This window comes from Somniosus microcephalus, chromosome 16 (assembly GCF_052327205.1).
Source record: "Somniosus microcephalus isolate GS21.2 chromosome 16, FLI_Smic_1.0, whole genome shotgun sequence".
Classification (NCBI taxonomy): domain Eukaryota; kingdom Metazoa; phylum Chordata; class Chondrichthyes; order Squaliformes; family Somniosidae; genus Somniosus; species Somniosus microcephalus.
In genome coordinates this window covers 71,474,662-71,481,707 of record NC_141002.1, presented here as the reverse complement: position 1 = coordinate 71,481,707, position 7,046 = coordinate 71,474,662, and positions in this window count along the sequence as shown.

Below are 7,046 nucleotides of genomic sequence, written 5' to 3'. Positions count from 1 at the left end.
CCAGAAGTATTACCAATGAAAGACAGGATTATCACCAGCAGAAATTATCTTCGGAAAACCTTTAAGAACCCCGTTCTCGGCTCCCATCCAAGACGACAGACAAATAGATATTCATGTAATGGACAATCAGATGATGTCTTATTGTATGTCACTAACCTTTGCTTTAAAGTTGTCTCATCAACAGGTAACAGCCGTGACTAAACCAATACCAGAGGATGCCTGTCATCGACTCAAACCGGCTGATTACGTTTTCGTAAAGAACTTCTACCAACAAGGATTAGAACCCAGGTGGAAGGGACCCTATCAAGTACTGTTAACCACGCATACTGCAGTGAAGGTCGAAGGAAAGACAAAATGGATTCACGCTTCACACTGCAAGTTGTCATCACCACTCTTGTCATAATGGGCATAACCTTAACAGCGACAGAGGGACAATGCATCAATCGCTGCTCCAAACAGCATGGGTGCGCTGAATTTTCTTGCAGATGGGGATGTCGTGACAATTTTAATATTAACCGAGGGAACTGCATGAATGACTCTGCCAATGATGATAAAATTAAGGCATCCGCAATGTATTGTAAACAGGGACAGACTACATTGTGCACCTGTACCCAGAGACTTCCCACAGGACGCAAATGGTGTACCATAATTGACGAATGGTCAACCATCAGCACAACAGCCAGTCCGAGAGATAACACTCAGGAAAGGGGATACAACCAAGCAAAATATGAGTGCAGAGAAGGGTATAGAGCTAACGTACCAGGAATGGATAAAAACTGTGCTGATGTGAATGAATGTAAAAACATCACTAGATGCCCACTGGACCTCTTTCAGGTGGTGTTATCACATCAATTAAATTCTACAGGTCAGATGTGTGTAAATGTACCAGGAACATACTGGTGTCTATGCAATTTTACCAAACACTCTTTAAATAGAACTGGAAACTACAAAGGCCAGTATGATAGCCAATGTAACATCACTGTACATAAACCAAGATGGAAAAATTCTTATAATTTCCCAGGATGGCAGAATATGTATGATCCCGGAAGAAATTGGTCCCATAAGGACGTATACGTTTATGATCAGACCCACGTAAACGAGTGTTGTCATGGTCAGAATCGAGTACAGTTATCGGCACTAATAAATATAAATGGTTCCCTCATAAAAAGAGGAGGAAGGAAACTCCTGGCATCTCAAGGAGAAAATCTATACCAGAAGTGGCTCGAGAGGATACAATCTCTCTACAAAAAGGCACAAAATACCGAAAACCACCCATGGAAGAATAAATCACAATTATGCACTCCGAGGCCAGTGGGAACGGCGGGAGGTTTTCCATTGATGGCAGTCACATCTGATGACTGTCTGATATGCGACTTAATGCATAAACAAGCCAAACTTACATATGCTTCTGATAAAAAGTGCAACTTGACAAGGCACAGAATACGACCCTGGTCTGAAGAACATTGCACCGGAACCGATAACTGCAAGAAATGTACCAAAGTAGAAGGTATACCAATAACAATCGTACCGCATTTCGAATGGCATATAGAATCAAAAATTGGTGAAGTGGAGGTAGGGGCGCTTTTCCCCACATTTTGTGACACCACCATCTCCATAAATGGAAAAAGAGAGGGACAACACAATGAAACTATGTGGCCTACCAAACCCCACGATACATCAAAAGGAACTACTAATTGTCTGCAAACTTCAGAATGGGATCTAGAGAACCTAGCCAGACGATCATACCAGTGTTCTCTAACAGCACTTGAAGGGACTATGTGGGTGTGCAATCATACTGGATACCCATATTTACCAAATAATTTTAAAGGAAGATGTGCTATAGCATTTATTGTTCCAGCCTTCAGACTTGAAGATGAAATTCCGAGTGAAGACCCAACCTACAGTCAATGGAAAAAAAAAAGAAATTATGGGACTAATTTCACCATGCGCAAACTCTTGGGCTCAGATCCTTTCAAAACACACCACCAAAACTGGTGGAACCGACTCCTAGGAACTTTAATATCATCTTACGGAGTAATGATGGCATTAGATGAAATAAGAAATTTGGCACAGGATGTGGAGGATATTGCCAGAGACATAGCCATGGCATTGAAACTGATCAATAAGGAAATGGGCCAAATAAGAATGTTTGCCCTACAAAACAGGATGGCACTAGATTATGTTTTACATGCACAAGGAGGAGCATGCGCAGTTATCGGAGCAGAATGTTGTACGGACATTAGTGATTTCTCAAAGCAGATCCAAAACGAAACTGATTAAATTGAAAGAAAGGGAAAAGAGGCCAGAGACATTGATCACACAACGGGAAATTGTGGATGGGGACCGTTGTGTTTATTAGATGGACTATTTGGAGGACTGTTTAGAACCATCTTGGAATGGGTCATTTGTCTGGTTGTCTTATATGTACTAGTCTCGGTGATAATCAACCGACTGATTAAGTGTGGATCAGGAGGTGAAAAGCAGATGGTTATAATCAATCAACCTCAAGGAAATGTCAATGTCACACAGGATTGGACTAGGAGTAACATGAAAGAGCTGCAAGAATTAGAGGAAGATGATAGCATTTACGAAGATTTGGCATAATACGAAAATAAAATGGGACAAGAATGGACCCAACCCCTGGACATTGATAACGGGTTACCTTTGCTTGATTGCATGCTTATATTGTATATTGCATTTACTTCCCAACTGAAATATGGCGACTGACTCGGATAACCATATATGCTGTATATGTTCGGTGGAAACTATAAAGGATAAAAATATAATCTTTGAATATGTAATGTATGTATGGAATAGTTGACACCCTGTCCAGCATGTAGAGAAAAAGGTCGAAGTTATCATGGAATGATAAAAGGAGGGAATGTTAAGCTAGATTAATCCCATACTGCTGTACCAATGCCTCGCAAGGCATGATGGACTACTTGACATGGGTGAATGGTTTAAATGTAAAAAAACTGATGCAGGACTGTGGGAATGCAGTACAAATAGATAAGAAAGAACAGAAACAGAATGTTTATAGAACAGAGTAGAGACAGTCTCAGGGCTGAATTTTGTTGAAAGCTAAAGTGAATTTTAAACAGAACTCTGTAAAAAGAAACAAATGACTTGTGTAGCGTGTGATCGCCTAGTTTTCTGTATTCTCATGACGACTTGCAAGTTTATGAAAATGTATAAATATTGTAGCCCCGTGAGTCTAGGGGCGCACTCTAGAGGAGACTTCCTTGTGTGCAATCACAAGGGGTTTCTCAGAGTGAAGTCCAGTACCGGTTACCAGAATAAAACTTTACTTATTTTACAGTGTCTGACTTTGTGTATTACTGAGAAAGTGACAATAGACTGACCGGCGTGTTTAGTCTCCTAAAGCAGCGAACCCTGATACCCCAAGTTAGGGGTAGATCCTCCTCACAGAAGCGAGGGGTTAACAATTCCACCAAAAATAGAATTCTTCTGAGATTGCATAATAAATATACCATTTGCCATTAGTGATGGCGTTTCTCTATTGTCCTTTTTCTCAAAGTGAACGACTGTGACCTTGCAGGCACTGCGTGCATCAGTAAACGATGAAGGTTTTTCTCATGGGTGGCTGAAGGTGGCTGGGGTGGAGATTTTCAAGGTCACGCTGAGCACAAACCAAGGCAAGGATTAACTTGGCTCTTAAAACCTTAACTTGTGCCAAGCACATTTAAACAAGAACATATAAAAATGAAAATAGATATAATTGAGATTTTTTTTGTGTGTGTAGTATATGTAGAATGTACAATTCATTAACAAAATGTGATAAAGAACTGGTTAAGTATGAGATTAACTGCGTATGTTCAGTCCAGCTCTGGTGCAGCCAAAGGGAATCTTGACTTTAACTTGCTGTTCCATGATATTTGTGTGTGATATTCTATTTTGTGCATCTTTTTCTGTGGAGGGAAAGAAATTCTATCTGTGGTGAGTAAGTTACTGTGCTCTCACACAAATTCTTTAAAAGTTTGCCAGCAGGGAAGCTGTCATTACACTAACAGGGGGTTATCATTCGTGCAGTTCTCTTATCATGTCACCTTGTTTGGAATTTTAATCAACCCATTGGTCAGATTTTCCTGAGTCTTGAGATCCAAACACAGTGGGCACGGTCTTGCCAGTCCTGGGGAGGTGGGTATGGAAGCGGGACTGCTGGGAAAATGGCAGAATCTGAGGGCAGGTGCCCATCCTGCCCCAACCCGCCTCCGTGCCATCTTGCCAGGAGAAACATAGAAACATAGAAGATAGGAGCAGGAGTAGGCCATTCGGCCCCTCGAGCCTGTTCCGCCATTTAATGAGATCATGGCTGATCATCCAAATTCAGTACCCTGTCCCTGCTTTCTCCCCATATCCCTTGATCCCTTTAGCCTTAAGAAATATATCTAACTCCTTCTTGCATATATTTAATGAATTGGCCTCAACTGCCTTCTGTGGTAGAGAATTCCACAGGTTCACCACTCTCTGGGTGAAGAAATTCCTCCTCATCTCAGTCCTAAATGGCTTACCCCTTATCCTTAGACTGTGACCCCTGGTTCTGGACTCCCCCGCCATCGGGAACATCCTTCCTGCATCTCGTCTGTCTAGTCCTGTTAGAATTTTATAAGTTTCAATGAGATCCTCTCTCATTCTTCTAAATTCTAGCGAATACAAGCCCAATCGACCCAATCTCTCTTCATACATCATTCCTGCCATCCCAGGTATCAGTCTGATGAATCTTTGCTGCACTCCCTCCATGGCAAGAACATCCTTCCTCAGATAAGGCGACCAAAACTGAACACAATACTCAAGATGTGGTCTCACCAAGGCCCTGTACAACTGCAGCAAGACATCCTTGCTCCTGTACTCGAATCCTCTCGCTATGAAGGCCAACATACCATTTGCCTTCTTAACCGCCTGCTGTACCTGCATGCTTACCTTCAGCGACTGGTGCACAAGGACACCCAGGTCTCATTGCACTTCCCCTTTTCCCAATCTATTGCTGTTCAGATAATAATCTGCCTTCCTGTTTTTGCCACCAAAGTGGGTAACCTCCCATTTATCCACATTATACTGCATCTGCCATGCATCTGCCCAATCACCCAACCTGTCCAAATCATACTGGAGTTTCTCTGCATCCTCCTCACAGCACACACGCCCACCCAGCTTTGTGTCATCTGCAAACTTGGAGATATTACATCTAGTTGCCTTGTCTAGATCATTAATATATAGGAGGCGAGTAGCCGACCCGCGCCGGGTTCCATCTCCTTGGAAGCGGGAAGGGGATTACAGCCACTTAACTGCCTGTTAATAGGTAGTTAACAGGCAGATAAGAGGATTATCCCCATTTTACCCACACAAGTGCGGGCTTCCCGAAGGCTGTGAATCCCGCCAGGGTCACCAAGGCGAGCAGTGGATCTGCGGGGGTCTGCGGGGTGCAAAAGTGCGCTGTGAAGGTAAGGGATAAGTGCAAGTGTAGAGAGGTGAGTATGTGAGGTAAGTGGAAAGTGTTAGAAAAAGTTTACTTACCTTTGTTTCTTCCTGCAGGCTTCAATCATTGGGGATGCGGAGAGTCTCGCATCTCTGTGACAGAGATGACAGATGGCTGCTGCGTTCGCCGATGCAACAACCATCTAATTTCTGCTAAAGAAAGAGGTTTGATGAGTCTTGAATACAAGAACTCATCAAACAACAGAGAATGTCCGTGTTTGACAGCTTCACATTTTTGACAGATGAAACGTCATATGCTGACGTTCTGTATAACTGGCTTCCCCTTAATTGGCCTGCTAAACCTGCTGAATCTGAACTGCAACTAAACTGTGCCACAAGTATGTCACTGTCAATGATTGTGAAGATCACTTTGGCCTTATCTTTTATGCCTCCTGCTCATTCCAGGAATGGCGTCCTATGGGGAGGGTACCATGGTGTGCCAAACAAGGTAACCCTTCTTAGAATCAATTTGAGCATCATAGTGTCCACTTTGCAGCTATGAATCAGGAGGTCGGGTACTGAGCTGCTTAGCTACTTGCCAGCAGACTTCTCCACATTACGTTTCCTTTCACTTTGTTTCTGCTCAGGCCGCCTTTTCCCATTCAGCTCAACAAAAGCTGCCAACGAGTTGAAGTGCCTTTTGAGACTTTCCAAAGGCAAATGTTGACCACCTAGCCTTTAAGCAGTTGCATCCCTTTGAATTTTGCCTAAAATGTGATTTACGGATCCTCCCATCAGGCTTGCTCCCTGCACAAAGCTTAAATCTCCACAGGGAATTATGAATAATTATGCAGATGAGCTGACCATGGAAACGCGCAAACAATCAGCTCACTGCACTTCTGGCTAGCTTTCCACTACCGCATAGTCATTCAGGACTGAACTTGGTCAGGAAATCCTCATAATCTACATTAGGATGTTACTAAACCACAGGAAATATGGTAAAACGTTTAGTAAACAGTCTAATACAGGCAATCACACACAGAACAAACACCAGCTTGCCAAGCTAAATAATCATTTTATATGGATGTTCATTAAATGTAGAATTGGCTGTATTAAAATATTTACTCATTTAGAGTTGGCTGCAAACGCCAATAAACGTTCACTAGCAGAGAAATAATGAAACAGTCACGAGTCCTCTGATACAGATGGCACTACGCTGGTTAGAATCTATCGGAGAACTTTTAATTACTAAACCTGTGGCATTGACTATCTCTAGAATTCAGTGAAAGGGACCAATGGTATCCAACATGGTTTTCATTCAATGCTAAACATTGGTGTGAGGCTATTATAAGAATGGGTTCATTGTAAGTTTACCATAGTTACTGACCATAAGCCCCTGACAACAATCCTCCATCCAAAGTCCCCAGTTCCAACCTTAGCTGCAGCCCGAATGCAGAGATGGGCTTTGATTTTGTCAGTGTATACGTATGACATTGAGTACAAGCGATCAGCTGATCACATTAATTCGGATGCTATGTCCAGGTTGCCATCCTCATCACAAGTTACACCCAATAAGGAAGAAGTGTTCTATTTCTCATACATTGATGAGCTGC